At 40.3% G+C, this 16,785-nt stretch overlaps 1 long non-coding RNA gene across 1 annotated transcript; it reads right to left on the bottom strand.

Moving 5' to 3' along the window:
- Window positions 1–10,667: 10,667 nt before the first annotated feature.
- Window positions 10,668–11,757, bottom strand: LOC102778495 (uncharacterized). Its single transcript, XR_437788.2, has 3 exons — window positions 11,683–11,757; window positions 11,257–11,367; window positions 10,668–11,026 (listed from the first exon to the last, which is right to left on the bottom strand). It is a non-coding gene; the product is annotated as an uncharacterized LOC102778495 (long non-coding RNA).
- Window positions 11,758–16,785: the final 5,028 nt, after the last annotated feature.

Here is a 16,785-nt window from a genome sequence, read left to right as displayed (position 1 = left end):
GCAGGGGCCTGTCCTTCCATGATGGTTCCTCGTCTCCCTCCTCTTTCTTGGGTTTCTGCTGCCTGAGGTATTCACTGAGCATGCTGTCAGTTGGGGCCATCTTCGTGATGTATTCTTGGATGTTCGTTGTCTCATCCTGGACTGTGGTGCTGACACTCACCAGTCCCCGACCCCCTTCCTTCCGCTTAGCGTACAGCCTCAGGGTGCTGGACTTGGGGTGAAACCCTCCATGCATGGTAAGGAGCTTTCTTGTCTTTATGTCAGTGGCTTCTATCTCCTCCTTTGGCCAGCCTATTACCCCAGCAGGGTACCTGATCACGGGCAGGGCGTACGTGTTGATGGCCCGGATCTTGTTCTTACCGTTCAACTGACTCCTCAGGACTTGCCTGACCCTCTGCAGGTACTTGGTGGTTGCAGCTTTCCTAGCGGCCTCTTCATGGTTCCCATTTGCCTGCGGGATCCCCAGGTACTTGTAACTGTCCTCTATGTCTGCAATGTTGCCTTCTGGTAGTTCAATCCCCTCAGTTCTGACTACCTTCCCTCTCTTTGTTACCATCCGACTACACTTCTCCAGCCCGAACGACATTCCAATGTCATTGCTGTATAGCCTGGTAGTGTGGATCAGTGAATCGATGTCTCGTTCACTCTTGGCATACAACTTGATGTCATCCATGTACAGGAGGTGGCTGACAACTGCTCCGTTCCGTAGTCGTATCCGTAGCCAGTCTTGTTAATGATCTCACTGAGGGGGTTCAGGCCTATGCAGAACAGCAGTGGGGACAGAGCATCTCCCTGGTAGATCCCGCACTTGATGGTGACTCGTGCTATGGGCTTGGAGTTGGCCTCTAGTGTTGTACGCCACATCCCCATTGAGTTCCTGATGAAGGCTCTTAGGGTCCCATTGATCTTGTACAATTCTAGGCATTCCAGTATCCAGCTGTGGGGCATTGAGTCATAGGCCTTCTTGTAATCAATCCAGGCAGTGCACAGGTTGGTTAGTCTGGTCTTGCAGTCTCGGCTGACTGTTCTGTCTACCAGTAGCTGGTGTTTTGCGCCTCTGGTATTCTTGCCAATTCCTTTCTGTGTCCCGCTCATGTATTGACCCATGTGCCTGTTCATCTTAGCCGATATGATGCCTGACAGGAGCTTCCATGTAGTACTGAGGCAGGTTATTGGTCGGTAGTTGGAGGGGACTGGTCCCTTCTTGGGGTCCTTGGGGATCAGGACCGTCCGACCTTCAGTTAGCCATTCCGGGTGTCTCTCATCAACTAGCAGCTGGTTCATTTGTGCTGCCAGACGCTCGTGGAGTGCAGTCAGCTTCTTCAGCCAGTAGGCGTGAACCATGTCGGGCCCTGGTGCTGTCCAACTCTTCATACTGGAGACCCTTTCTTGGATATCTGCCACTGTGATGGTTACTGGACCCTGTTCAGGGAGGTCGCTATGGTCTGCCCTCAGATCCACTAGCCACTGAGCATTGCCGGGTTGCGTCCTTCTCCCATATGCTCTTCCAGTATTGCTCCGTCTCCAGCCTTGGTGGTGCTGTTCTCTTATTATTGTTCCCTTGCCACTGAGAGTACACCTTTGCTGGTTCTGTGGAGAACAGCTGGTTTATTCTCCTGCCTTCTATCTCTCTGGTGTACCTCCTCAAGCGGCTGGCCAAGGCTGTGAGTCTTTGCTTGGCAGTTTCCAAGGCCTCAGGTATGGACAGCTTGCTGTATTTCTTATGCACCTTCTTTGTCGCACCTTTCTGCAACTCCGTTAGTTGGCTCACCTCCCTCCGTGCTTCTTTGATCTTGCCCTCTAGCCTCCTTCTCCATGGAGGGTACTGCCCCTTGTGGCTGTTCAACTTGTAGCCAAGCATCTCACTGATCACTGCTGCCGTATTGTAGATCAGCTTGTTAGTGTCGGTAATCGTGGCTGTAGGTATCGTCCGTAGTGCTGCATTAACATCCTCTAGCAGACCTTCTGAGGGTACTTCACGTAATCTTGGTAACCGGCTACGGGGGGTCCAGGTTTCAAGCTTGGCCATGATCCTATCTTTCAGGTCAGTTCCTCTCGCACTCAATGATCCTTCTCCTGTCGCACTTGGGGCTATGTACCCAATCTCGGGTGGGGGTGATGATATCGCCCCCTGACCTGGCGTCCTGACTCCTCCTTGCCGTAGCATTTATGTTGTACCTCGTCAATCTCTAGCTGTGAGAGCAGTCCCTTCTTTCGAATGTTGGAACACTGAGCTACTAGTTGTTTCGCCGTCATTGTGGATGTTGGGTATCGAAGAATCCATAGGTCCCTCATCCTATTCATGTAGCCCCTTCCGCCGGGGTTACTTGCGTAGTAGCATTCCAACAACGCCCTGTTTTCGTCTCTTGCCCACCGATGCCTTCTTGTTCCAGTAGCCCACTTCTCGTCAGGGTGCCCTGGTTCCTCAACACCTGACGCGGACCTTGTTGATCCGGGCGACGTCCGAGCCGGCATGCCTTCATATTTATCTGTCTCGCTCATGTCTGCGGTAGGCTCGCTTAGCATAGGGGGTCTAGCCTTAGGACCCTTACTGGACACAGACGCCCCAGGCAGGAATCGAACTTGCGATCCTCTGCTCCAAAGGCGATGACTTTAGTCTCATGAACAACACTAACTAATTATTATTTACTAGCTAATCTTAAATGACTGTTCAATACAGAAGTGAAGCCCAGCTATCATGTTTTACAGTCCTGTGGTCTCAGCCTCAGATACTCAACTAATCAAAGTGATGTCATGACAAAAATGAATGACCAACAAAACAATTTTCTCCTTCATTTCTGTCAAACAAAGCTGTATGTAACGTGTCTCGCGGTTAGTATCATGGTTGCTAGGCAACCTGAACAGCGCGACGAAGCATATACCATCCCATTTCACAAGCCTTTAACTTCCGCACTTCTCGTACTTATAGTACGCACCGTACGTAGTAGGCGTAGTGCGCGTACTTCAAGCGTGCAGACCCTGAAATGGGACACAGCCTGTGTCTGTGAGCGAGGGAGGGAGAAAAAGGAAAAGTACGAGCTGTCATCGAGCAAAAACGGGAGCTGGAAGCATGTAAATATAATAATAACCACTGCAGCCAAGAAGAGAGCCTGACGAGCCCAGTTGTAAGTAAGCTATTAAGACTCGACTGTACACCGTGTTCGTGTTTTCCTCCAAAAACAATAAGTTCCGTTGCAGCAGCCTTTCAACGCCTCTCTCTGTCTCTCGCTAGCAAAGTTGACCCAGACAACAAAGTAAAGCTAGTTTTCGGCTATGAGCCCGACACAGAACCCGACGTATTAGCCAGAGGTCCCTTTACTACGGTTCGGAGCCGCGGACCTTCAGTAACAGTAATAAATCACAGCAATAGTACATTCATGTAGTTGTAAACAGCATGATAATATATTAAGTAATCCAAAGTATTCAGAATACGTTACTCTCATTGAGTAACGTAACGGAATACGTTACAGAATACATTTCGGGGCATGTATTCTGTAATCTGTAATGGAATACATTTTAAAAGTAACCTTCCCAACACTGACTATTTGTATTGCAGAGCTGAAAGCTTACCAACACAAGGTGGTGGGGAATGTCTCCTGAACAGGAGATAGGGTTATTGGTTATATTGATATAGGGTAACATAGGGTACATTGATAGGGTCAACTTATCAACACTGGACCGTGTCTTGCACAGAAATAATCTGAGGACAAACCAGCTCTACAGAGTGCAATTTGAACGTAATTCAGAAAGAGTAAAATAATTGCAATACAACTATGTGCAAGTAAGTCCCATACTCTCATCACTGTATAAATTACAGTACTGTAATCGTACTCTGATTATTCTTCACAATAGTGACCACTCCAAGTCTGTATTACGTTATGTGTTTTTCAGAGTCCGTAACTGGTTCACTGTCCACCCACACATTTTAGTTTCTCTCCCTCCATATTCTCCATTCCTAAATCCTATTATAAGGAATCTTTTTTCTGCCAGAAGTTGGAAAGTGTATGACCAAAATCCACACACACATATACCTATTTCCCAAGCTATGGAAGATGCATGTGGAGATATAGCAGTTGATGCTATTCATGGCAGCCCTGTGACAGGCTGGCGACCTGTCAAGGGTGTATCCTGCCTCTCGCCCTATGACAGCTGGGATAGGCTCCAGTCCACTGACCCAGAACCTAAGAGATGCATCTGTCATCAATTTACTAGTTACTGAAGCATCATCAGAAAGTGGAAAGGTGTCTGTCAAAGAGCCATTCTTAAAGAAGGGAAAATCACTAAAATCAGTGGTAACAGGTCTTATGGCATGATGAATGCCAATTTGCAAAACAAGATGGGGGCTCTGTCATGGTTTGGGGCTGAACTCCAGCCAGTGGTCTTGTAGACCTGGACAAAATAGTACTTTTCTGTGATCATATTTCCATCTATCAGATTTGGCTGCTCCATCTGGAAAGCATGTGACTGCTAACAGCTTGATTTTTCAGCATGACAATAATACCAAACACTTAGTTCTCTTTACTCTGCAAACACCTTTTTTCCCTGTAAAGCCAGCTATGAATAGCAGACTGCATCTGCACGCTGTTGTTGTTCTTTGTCCTCACACTTGCAGTATATTTTTGAAACATGAAAACAGAAGTGGCAAAGTTTCTTAGAACTTGTGCACCAGTGATGTAGACATTGATGAAATGAGAGTTTGAGGTGGAGCTGTTGAATTGTAAAAAAAAAAGTGCCCACAGCCGAGTGTTATTTGTTCCTCTCTGACAGATGTGAATTATAACTTGTTCAAGTAGAATTAAATAACACTTGACTGTGAACTGCACCACACTTTTGCTCATCTTCTCGTCATCTAGTGGACAAAAGCAAAGACAAAAGCAATGTAACTAAGCAATAATTCAGTAGCTGATCCAGTGCTGCTTGCTGTGCTTCAAAGCTAGAATGGGAGCAGGCCCAACAGGTTAGGGATCTGAAAACACAACAAAACTCAGCAGCTGGTCAAAGCCCTGGAAAGTAAGCAAAACAAAATGTTCGTCACCAAATGCATTCCTCTCCACAGAGAAGGAGTAATAAAGCAGATGCACACACAGCTCACCGGCTGCAACACCGCAAGGCTCTCTGGTCTAGAGCTCACCTTTCCCTGGCCTTAAGCTCCTCAATCTGCTGATGGAGTCAGCTGTACCAAACGGAAGGCACCTGGGCAGCAGAGACAGACAGACCACACCCACTCCAGGGCAATTTCAGGAGGAGGCCCTGCTAGGGCCGTAACGGCTCTTACTGGTGAGTTTTTGAAGGCTTTTCAGGGAGTTTTTAGGACAACGTAATGAAAACATATTACTACATTGCAGCTTAGAAGTAAAATGCATGAACTAATGTTGTAACCTTACTCTGAGACAGGATGCTTCTAAGGTGGCAAAAGTGCAGATTTATTGATTTTTTAAATGCATGAGTTATTTTAGAGAAAACTTACTAGGCAACACAACACAGAGCACTCGAATATATTTATTATTTGTTTCAATAATAAAGCAAACAGTGAATGAATAAAGAGCTTCCTTGCTGAACTTACACATAAGCTTCATTTCTCTGATTCATATAAAGGCATTAGTCAACATGGAATTGATAACATGTTGCAGAACAGCCAAGTTATGTCAGGACAAAACTCACCTTCATTAAACAGGAAATTCAGACCTTAAACTTGACATAGCTGGCTAAGACATTAATCCTAATTAATAGTACACCCCTCTGGTCTTGTATGACATCAGTGCACATTGCAAAAGCTTCATTTCTACTCTTTGGCCATTTAAGGGAACAAATAGGAACCACATGAGCAAAGTCTGACAAATGTGACTGCAAACAAAGGAAATGCAGTTATTTCCTACAACTACTTTTTCTTCTGCTAACAACATCCGTTCATCATTTTCTGTGTCTGCCTGCCTATGATTTTAGACATATTTGTTCAGGCATTAATTATTAATACACAAAACACAAAATTAAAAAATCAAAAAACACACAGACAACTAAATGATAACCACAAATTGTACCTTGTAATTAATTTACAAGCCCACAAAGTCCAAAACATCTGGAAAGCTGATGTAACTAAAAACCATGCAATGATTAGCAGATCATGCAGACACAGAAAACTTTGATCTCAGACATTTTACTATTTCATAGAAAATGTTAAATTGTTTTGAAGATGCAACTAAACGGGTTTGTTAACAACAGCTCAGTAACATGATTGGAACATCTTAGTGAGGTAGAATTTTTGCCAAAGTAAAGATGGGCAGAGGTTCATCGATCTGCATTAAACTGCAGAATCATGCTCCTCAGTGTAAAATTGCAACAACCTTAAATATCTGATCTAGAGCACATGATTACAGCCTGAGGTGTGTGGAGGAGATGCCAGGAGATGAGCCACTACAGGAGGACAGAACCATAGAATGGCATCAATCCAACAACTGGATTATTTAATATTTGGAACTAAAACATAAATGCAATGAAATTCTAGATAAATTTGGTTTGTTTATAGAAGACAAACAACACTGTCAGTCTGACTTGCAAATATGCAGAAACATAACGCTTTACCAAACTGCATCTGTATAGTGTTCCGGTTTTGTTCTCACATTTGCATTGTGTTTATGAACCACAAACAGATGGGTTGACATTTCTTAGAACTTACATTAGTGACGTAAGAGGGTGTTAATGCAAATTCACATTCTAATAATAGGTGATAGTCAAACATATAAAAACAGAAGCACCCAGAGACAAGTATGATTCTGTGACAGAAGTGAACTATACACTGCTTCGTGTCTGAGCTACACTAGACGTGACCTCTGCTCATCTCAAGTCTTCACTCCACATTTGGTAAGGCCTGTGTTTATTGATGCTCAAGGATTACATTTTCATTTAGACTGATGTTGCCCATCCACTTTTATAACGAATTCCCTGTAACCATTCACCAGCTTCAGTGAATTTCATTTAGTGAAGACATCTGCTCCACCTGGTGTTGCAGACAACCAGCTCGTGCCTGAACCACTGCAGGTTAACTAACCAACCTCTCCCCAGTAAAGCAAACAATAAGGTAAAAGTCCTAACATGGGAAAATTTTACTTACAAGTGCCACAAATGACACATCTAATAGATGCATGCAACAAGAGCGAGAATGCTGTCCTGGATGTCTTTTAATGCAGAAGGTGGGATCTGTTTTACTTTTTTCAGAGAGGTGCAGTATGTCTTTGTTACTACATGCTTATCCAAAACATATGTAAAGAAATACCAGTCCTTTCAGAGCAGCAGAGCATTTATATCAGGGATGTCAAGGCCTGGGGCCACAGTCAGCCCAGAAAAGACTCAAATTTGGCCCACTGAATAGCTTTGCAAAATTTCAAATGTATTTTAAGGTTGTCTTGGTGATAAAGACCGACCCCACGGCCATTCAGATAACACCAAAGTTATTTAGCAATAGATAAACAGTTACATAACACAAAAACACTATTGTATATGATACTTTTTTTAACAATTGGTCCTCAAAAAAATGAATTAAATTTTTATATGATGAATTTTATAATTACAAGACAGTCTGGGCAATAAACTATCAGACTATCAACTTTTTACAATTGAAACCCAAAGAGTCATGCTGACGTTTCTTTCATTTCCTTTGGCCGCATTTCTTTGTCATGTGGAAAATCAGAGACACACTGCTGAAATGTATTTTTCTGATATTACGATATCTCGCAGTTTAAATGTGTAGCTCAACTTCTTTACTCTGACAGAAAATGGGGTTTTCACTGATCGGGCCCACTTAAGATCAAAGCCAGCTGTATACGGCCCACAATATCAACCAAGTATGACATCCCTGATGTACATTAAAGAGAGTTAAATTTCTTGTCAATCTGTGTTGTTCTTGGGATTGTTTTATTGGGTAATGTAAACATTTCAAGCCTTCAGTTTGTATGTGAAACCTCAAAATCAAACTGATGTTGAGTGCCACAACAAGACATTAACAAGACCTCCTGGTTTTTCTTAATGAAACGATCCTTCTTTATGAGCACAGAGCTCACAACAGGCGACTGCTGTTGTGATTTGGCGCTATATAAATAAAATTGAATTGAATTGAATTATCAACACAATTTAAAAACTGGTATATATCAAATCTGAACAGATCAGATCAAGACAATAAAATATTATATTTCTTAGACACTGTTATAAATTAGATTTTAAAAGGGTGCTTCTGCATATGTGTAAGAAATTCCTGTCATTTAGACTGAATTTTCATTGTCTCACACTCAGTCAGAAAGTCAGTAATTCACATGTGCCACAGGTAAGAAGTGCTGATATTACTGCCTCTCATCAAGTCTTAAAAATCTGATATTAGCATTCATCTCAGCTTTACAATAACATCTGTTATTATTAAAATATTAAAACAAATGGGGTAATTAGTACAACAGAGATACGTGTAGGCAAAATAATGATCAGGTCCTGATCCTCTCCCTCCCTCTGCCTGACAACAAGCACAAGAATAGTACTGTTCTAATACGTAGAACCAATACAAATAAAACACTATACAATTAAGTATGATAGGTATAATTTTAACACAAAGTATAATATGCAAAAAAACAACAACTTCAAAACCACCAAAGCACAACTGTTAGAATGTAAATGTAGCAATAAAATAATAAAAATAAATAAATAAATGCTTAAATTGAAAAATATGTTATATGTTCTCTCTTCTGCAGGAAATAATGAGGATCCTGTTTGCCTGTTTGATGCTTGTGCTGCTCATTGCCACACCTTCAAAAGCAACCAACGGTTCAAAACAAAACAAAAAGGATGCTGAACCACAACCAGAAGAGAAGACTAAACGTCTTTACGAACTGTTTAAAACACAGCACATAAATGACAGGATGACTGAGGACCAGTGTGATAGTGAAATAAAGACTAGGAATATCTTAGACACGAAGAAAAAATGTAAGGAGAAGAATACGTTCATTCTTAGCGATAACGAAACAGTCAAATCTATTTGTAATGATATGACAGATGGTGATGTGCGCAGTAAGTCACAGTTTGAAATTATTGACTGTGAACTAACGAGTAAGACAGAAAAGACACCTCCCTGTAAATACAACGGCAAGCATCAATTTAAAAAACGTATAGAAGTCAGCTGTCAGGGAGGTTACCCTGTGCATTACAAGCGTGCTTTTTAAGAAATGGAAAAAACATTCAAATTGAAAGTTTTTTGTTTGTATTTTGCCAAAAAAAAAATGTTGGGAAGAAAAGATATTCAAAAAGGAGTTACATTCCTCATCAGATCTATCTGAAAGCCTTTAGAAATGTTTAAAAGTATACATTTTTTCAATGTGATCAACTTCTATTTTCACACATATTCAATGAAAATGACTTTAAAAACTTCTATTTGTTTGCTTATCATGTAAAATAATTCAAATAATTTGAAATGTGATTTTTGATGCCTTTCAGATTCAGCTTGCTTCTTTTATGCTGTTTAAATGATTTATTATTTGATCTCAAAATAAGTGTAAGAAATGTTGGAACAGTTGAAGCGTCAGGAGTCACAGGACTCGTAAGCTGGTATGTTCCTGTTTAGTGCCCTGCATGTCTTTTTGATTTCATTTCTTTTTGCTTTATTAACAATTAAAGAATTCAAATAAGAATTGAAGCAGCAATGCTAGTTGAATTATTACTTTCAAGCTGTTTTCCAACACGACATTAACTATTGAACTATTGTATACCACAGTGTTCTGTAGTCATCTGAGGCCATCTGCCCAAGCCTCTAAGAACGACTTGAGTTTTATTACATCTAATGATCACATCAAAAGAAAAGACCAAAAAAGGAAACAACTGTATGTCATTGATGCCTAAGTCTGAACACATGCTCCGCATTATCATACAAGACCAATGACTAAGCAGTTACACATGGCAACAGCTTAAACCCTCACTTCTCTACTCTAAGATCATATAAGGGATATAAGTAAGAAAAACACAAGCAGAATTACAGAGATTAAAAAAAACGCACGTGATTGCTTTATATTTTGATTCTAAGCTGCCAGAATTTCTTGTAAAGCATGTTATTTTTATACTGGTCTTGAGCAACTGTTCTTCAGATGAATTCGCATTTAATGTTTCTGGTTGAAAGCGTCATCAGTATGCACACAGGAGGTAAAGTAAACAGTGAGTGTCTACTGACATCTGCAAAGCAAGCTGGGGGCTCTGTCATGGTTTGGGGCTGAACTCCAGCCTGTGGTCTTGTAGACCTGGTCAAAATAGTACTTTTCTGTGATCATATTTCCATCTATCAGATTTTGCTGCTCCATCTGGAAAGCATGTGACTGCTAACAGCTTGATTTTTCAGCATGACAATAATACCAAACACTTAGTTCTCTTTACTCTGCAAACACCTTTTTTTCCTGTAAAGCCAGCTATGAATAACAGACTGCATCTGCATGCTGTTGTTGTTCTTTGTCCTCACACTTGCAGTATATTTTTGAAACATGAAAACAGAAGTGGCAAAGTTTCTTAGAACTTGTGCACCAGTGACGTAGACATTGATGAAATGACAGTTTGAGGTGGAGCTGTTGAATTGTAAAAAAAGTGCCCACAGCCGAGTGTTATTTGTTCCTCTCTGACAGATGTGAATTATAACTTGTTCAAGTAGAATTAAATAACACTTGACTGTGAACTGCACCACACTTTTGCTCATCTTCTCGTCATCTAGTGGAAAAAAGACAAAAGCAATGTAACTAAGCAACAATTCAGTAGGTAATCCAGTGCTGCTTGCTGGGCTTAAAAGCTAGAAGGGAGCAGGCCCAACAGGTTAGGGGCAGTGTTGGGCAAGTTACTTTGAAAAAGTAATTAATTATATTTACTAGTTACTTCTTCAGAAGAATTAGTAACTGAGTTACAAGATTCTAAATTCCTCTGGAAGGATGTGTTCCTTTTTGAACTCAAAGGTTTGTGCGAGCACAGCAGCAGAGAGCAGAAGCAGCAGCAAGCAGGAACACTGAACCCTCGTGATTCCCTGAGGAAGAAAAACACAGAATTACACTAGAAATCTCAGGACATGATCAACTTTCCCAAATCTGTGTTTAAGAGCTTGTTGAGTTCCAGTAAAAAACGTTATTGGAAATGTTTAGTTAATGCTGCGCAATTACGCAGTAGAATAAACCTCATCTCATAAATGTTAGCATTTAATTAGAAACATCTTCTTCTGTTTTACCCAGCATTTGTAACACCATTTTTAAAGATTACCTTCATTTTTTCCTTGACTTATGAGTGGTTGGTTCCAGTTGTTCAATCAGGAGGCGCTCGTCTGCAGCACCAGTTGGTAAAGACGTCTTTGCTGAGTGAAATTCTCTGACGCTGGTAAATGGTAACAGTGAATTCATTATGCAGAGCCTGGTTATGTGGGCATCTCCTATTAACGTGTAGAAGCAAACACAAGTGCTAACGCTAACAACATCCAATCAGGATTTATTGGAAGTTAGATCAAAGCTAACATCTGCATTACATGTGAGCACTACACATGTTATTTAACATATATAACGTATACGATTTTAGATCTTTCTCTTTCCCTCAAGAAGAACTGCTAAAACGGTAGAAATAACATTACAGAAAAGCAGGACATGCTCAAGCAAAACATTATAGAAAATCAAAATGACGAGTCCAAAGACTGACCTGTGTGCAGCTGAGGGTCATGCAGAAAGAACAGACCTGTGGAGGCAACAGAAAGAAAAAGGACACGGATTCCTCTGTGACTTCTTTTTATGCTACACCTTTTACAACACCGTCCTAGTCATCAGTGTCACCGCTCCACAAAGCAACAGTTTAACAACCACATCCCTCCCCTTCTCTTCGAAAACCTATACTGGAAACAAACAAACAAACAAAACCCCACAAAAGTAAAGAAAAACATCTGAGTTATGAGTTGCTATAAAAATGCACTTTACAATAGAATTACAGCAGAGTCACTGTATAATTAACAGTAAATAACTGTAAAACCTGCTGCTTGTTTCACTACAAGGTTTACAGTTTTTCTTTCTGCACTGCGCTTTCACAGCGTTAAAACAAGGCAAGACAAAGCAAAAAGCTAGAAGTCCTCTCTTCTGCTTTGACTTTTAGCTCATCGGTCGATCTTCAGTACATTTTAATAACTATAATAAAAGAAAATTCAAGACATGAGAACTGAAGACTTCCTGAATTAAAAAGACGTCCTGGAAAAGGAACTTTGTGGATCTTTGTTCAGAGGTTGCAGGTTTACAGTGAAGCAATACTTGACTGTTGTTGGAAGTTTTGCTTGCATTCAGTTGATGTCATTTCTTAACACGGTTACAAATTCATACATTTCACAACAAAAATAAGTGAGAGACAGCGAGCGCATAAAAGACAGACGGAGGGGAACTGACACACGGGGAAAAACAAATGTCCTTCTCTCTCCTTTAGGAGGCTACAAGCCACTGTCTCCAAATATGAGCTGGGTTTCTAACAGTCGGTAACAGAGAGACTTACTGTGCTTCAGGAAATTATTTGTGGTAAAAGTAGCAGAAGTGGTGGCCATGTTAGCTTTATATTTCTATAATGTGTAAATTTTTGTCAACCAGGTTTTTCTAAGATAATATTACAGCAAAATAAGTATTCACCCTGCATTATGCAGGCCAGTGAGTACAACATAAATACACAACCTCTACAACTTGGTGACAGTGGGAAGAAAGAACACGCTTTTAACAGGAAGAAACCTCCAGCAGATACAGGCTCAGGGAAGGGTTAGCCATCTGCTATGAGCAGATGGGAGGGATACAAAAACTCCCGATAGTAAAGCTTTTAAATGTAGCTTCCCCTTTTGCCCTAAAAGCTGCTCATGCAGTGATATCATCAGTGACAAGTCAGGTGCTAATGCAAAATGGTGTTTCAGTGAGGCAGAATTTATTATGACAATACATTTTTTTAAATACTCAGTATGAATTAAACAGGTTAAAGGTCAATGCTCTGTTTTAATATAAAGACAACATGATTGACAGCAGCCCAGCAATATCAGTAAAATGCAAATTAGAAACATGGTGCAATGTAAGGAGCTCTGTGATTGGTTAGGAAAGGACAGACTGGCCACCTCGATTTTTCTTCACTGCACATTGATCCATAGCTTTGCTCTGTAAAGGCTAACAAAGTGCTTTTGCTTTACAAACACATTTAGCCTCGGTATTCACTCTCTTAAAATGCCACTGGACGCTGGAGTTAAATGGAGCCCTGATCCTCAGTTTTGTTGTTCCTAACATTTCTTATAGATAGCACAGTTAGTGCCCCACTGCAATAATCACTCGTCTAGATATTCCTGTTAAAAGGGAGTTTTTCCTCCCCACTGTTGCATAGCAACAATGGCAAACACAAACTATTTCTGTAAAACGATCTAATTTAAACGAATAATCCAGTTGAAGCTTCAGACAGTCGTCATATGACAGTGAAACACTGCCATCTGCTGGACTCAAATAACAAAGACGCTGCTTTGACAGGTGAGGGAGTTTCAACAAGTCTGCAACGACTCAAGCATCAAACTACAGAACTATTAGAGCGGACATGGTGCTCTAATGGCTTCATTAACGTAGGTCAGAAAGGATAATAGAAAATCAATAAATTATGAAATACAAAACTTACTGGTTCACTGCACACACAAACTTTCTCTTATTAGCACAACACTGCCCAGGGCTCAGAGTGTGTTCCTTATAGCCTATTAAACTTTAGTATGTTATTTTGAAGTGTTACATCCAACCAGTGAAGTTAACTGTAGTTTCAACATTGAGCTACAAAAATGCTTTTTTTAAAATAATTTTTTTTTAAATTTCTTTTTACAGTTTTGCAATTTTACACAAGTTTTATCATCAGTGTCACAATGACTGCAGCTAAAATTGAGTATGAGCTTCTTGTTGGTCTGATTAAAAGGTTAAATGTAAAAGCGTAATTTAAACATGTGATGTGAGGTCATTAATTACAGTGCAGGTGTCCTGCTTTAGGATAATATATTAATACTTCCAAAACAGTAAAGTTGTTGTAGAGAATCTATATTCATTATTGTTGCTAATCATGGAAAGACAAAGACGTCAAACTCTGCCAAAAAATTTTACACCCTCCTACTCTCTGCACACAGCGGTCTGAGGGATCTTCCAGGATCGGGGATTTTATTTATTTTGTTCTTTTTGGTCTTACTGGTTAGTAGGTGGTGATTTTGTACCTGTTGATCTCACATTTGGAACATAAATTGCTCTGGAGCAGATTAGGTTCAAAGGATAACTTGACCCTTGATGTTAGCCGGATAAGACAGCCTTCTGCTTCATAGTTGAGGCCTCAGAGAGTTGTTGCTAACCAAAATCTATCTTGTACAGCCACGCAGCATCTTATGACATTTTGTAACCTGAGCAGTGAAATGATTGCTGTTTTAGCGCACATACACGGTGTGATGATCAGTATCAGGACAATAAAGTTATGGTGCAAAAAGCTGCATCTGGTCAGAAGGAAAAGCACGCACACTTGGAAGACTTGACCATTTGCACAAAATGAGTGGCTGACACTGGACAGATGAGAGGATGTGGATGGTCACACCCTCGTGCATTAAAGAGGGTTTTCAGTTCATTGAAAACAAAACCAAACACACAAAAGACACAATAAGACAGCTGATCAGTTTGCTTCACTAAATCATCGACACAAGTCGTGTTGTAGAAGTACAGCAGCCGTGGCAGGTTATCATCTTAATGTGGCCCTGACACTCCATCGTACACCACAAAGCTGTGAATAAATGAAAAGCAAAGAGGCATCATCACTAACATAATAACTGCAGAAGTTATCCCACTGCATTACATTCATCATGATATTGTAATAAATGTTCATCGTATGTTGCTTTGACCCATCATTGTTGTCATTAATATCGGTACGTGACACTGGACACTTCCTGTCATTCATATGTCATGATTTTGTGATCAGTGTAGCAGCTAGAAAATAACTGCTCGGTTAACAGCAGGTGTACAGGCAGGTGCTCTGATCAAATAACATGTTTGGCTAAAGAAACAGAAAATAAAAATATGTAAATAGGAACACCCACATCTCTACTTCTTCTATTTTCCATTTCACACTTACAAAAAAGTTCTCCTACGTAGGTGTGGAGACAAATATATGTCAATTTAATACTTCAGACAGGCCCCAGAGCAAGTCTGAACAATTAGTCGACTTAAAATCAAAATTGCAATTTGAAACCATACAATTAGCAATTTGCAAAAACTGCAATTAGCCTCCATGTTTTGCAAAGTGTCTGATCCAGGTTTGAAATAGTGTTAAAACTGAAGGTCTCTTTATTGTGTACTAGTCATGCTCACCAATCAGAAGTGATGCAAGATGACTGCTTTTACACGCAAGAACAACAAACATGAAGAAAACTGCTCCTCCATGCAGGAGGAAGCTAGGCTAAGCTAAGCTAACTGTTGGACAAAGTAGAGGAGTTGGAAGAGTAAAGGTTTCTGGTTAACTCCAGTTCAACTTAACATTAAATTAAACTGACAAATATCATGTTTATATTCATATCTTAGTCTTTTGATGAGCTCTATCTTATAAATCTATTAGACGAGGTCGGCACAGGGACAGGCCTCGGGGGTCCAGGCCCACCCGGTAAAGTCCTTCTTCCCCAACATCTTCTGATGTACTTCATTTATACAATTTGGTAATGAAGTACTTAAACTACCACATCACTGATTAGTTATTGCAGTGTGAGCTCAGTTCAATTAATCGGGTCACAGTAGTTTAGCACGTCTACAGCAATCAAGCAACCAGCATGACTGAGGAGGACACTGAGTGGACGGGCTTTGCAGGTCAGACTTTGAAACTATCTTTTATTTATCTTTTATTGTCATTATGCCAAAAGCAGTGAAAATATATGCTGTCCCATTCAGTGCAAATAAAGAATCTGTGTTTACTGACAGGACAAAGCACTGAACATGATTAAAATGTTAAACTGGACAAATTCCAACACAATTCCTAATTATTTCTTTTTATTAAGTAAAACCAGTAAAAGCTTCTACTTCAAAAATATGGACCTAACCTGATATTTTAGACCAGTTGAATTTAGATTATCTTTTTTTAGTTCATTCAGTTTGCTGGTTCTAACGACGACTGTCTTCATCAGTGTTAATGTCACTGTGACTCATATCTCTGCATGGCTGTTTTGTTCTGAGTGCACTGTGACAATTAAGTTAAGATCCGGTGATCAGTACAGCAGCCTGGGAGTGACTGCTTGGTTAACAAGGTTTACAAGACCTGATCAAATGTCACACTGGAAATATTTTGCAAGTGAAACAGCAAAAGCAAATGAAAAAATGTAAATATGTTCATTGGACCACCTACATTGTTTCGAGAGCAGGGGTGAACTGAAGAGTGCTACCCATCACTTCAGTTTCAGCATATATTTTCTATTTAACACTCAAAAAAAAATCTGTTGTACAAGTATTAAAAATATATTCACAAATGAAATTTACATGCCTGAGATGAAAACATTACTCATCCAAGTTATCAGGTAAAGTTTCTATATAGCACTGTTACATCTAAATATGGACACTAAGCTGGGACTTAACAATGTCACAGATCTGAGCCTCTGCACCTTCACTATACGACCTGATCCAACTCACCACCAAATCCTGATCAGCTGATCATCTCTGCTCCTCTAATCATCTGAGTATCCAAGTATCCGAGAGTGTCCATAGATCTGACAATACAATTGTAAAATCAATCATTGACCTGTGCCCTAAT

Source organism: Neolamprologus brichardi, chromosome 23, assembly GCF_056152115.1.
Source record: "Neolamprologus brichardi isolate AB-2024 chromosome 23, ASM5615211v1, whole genome shotgun sequence".
NCBI classification, from domain to species: Eukaryota; Metazoa; Chordata; class Actinopteri; order Cichliformes; family Cichlidae; genus Neolamprologus; species Neolamprologus brichardi.
This window is presented reverse-complemented; position numbering and strand designations above follow the sequence as displayed.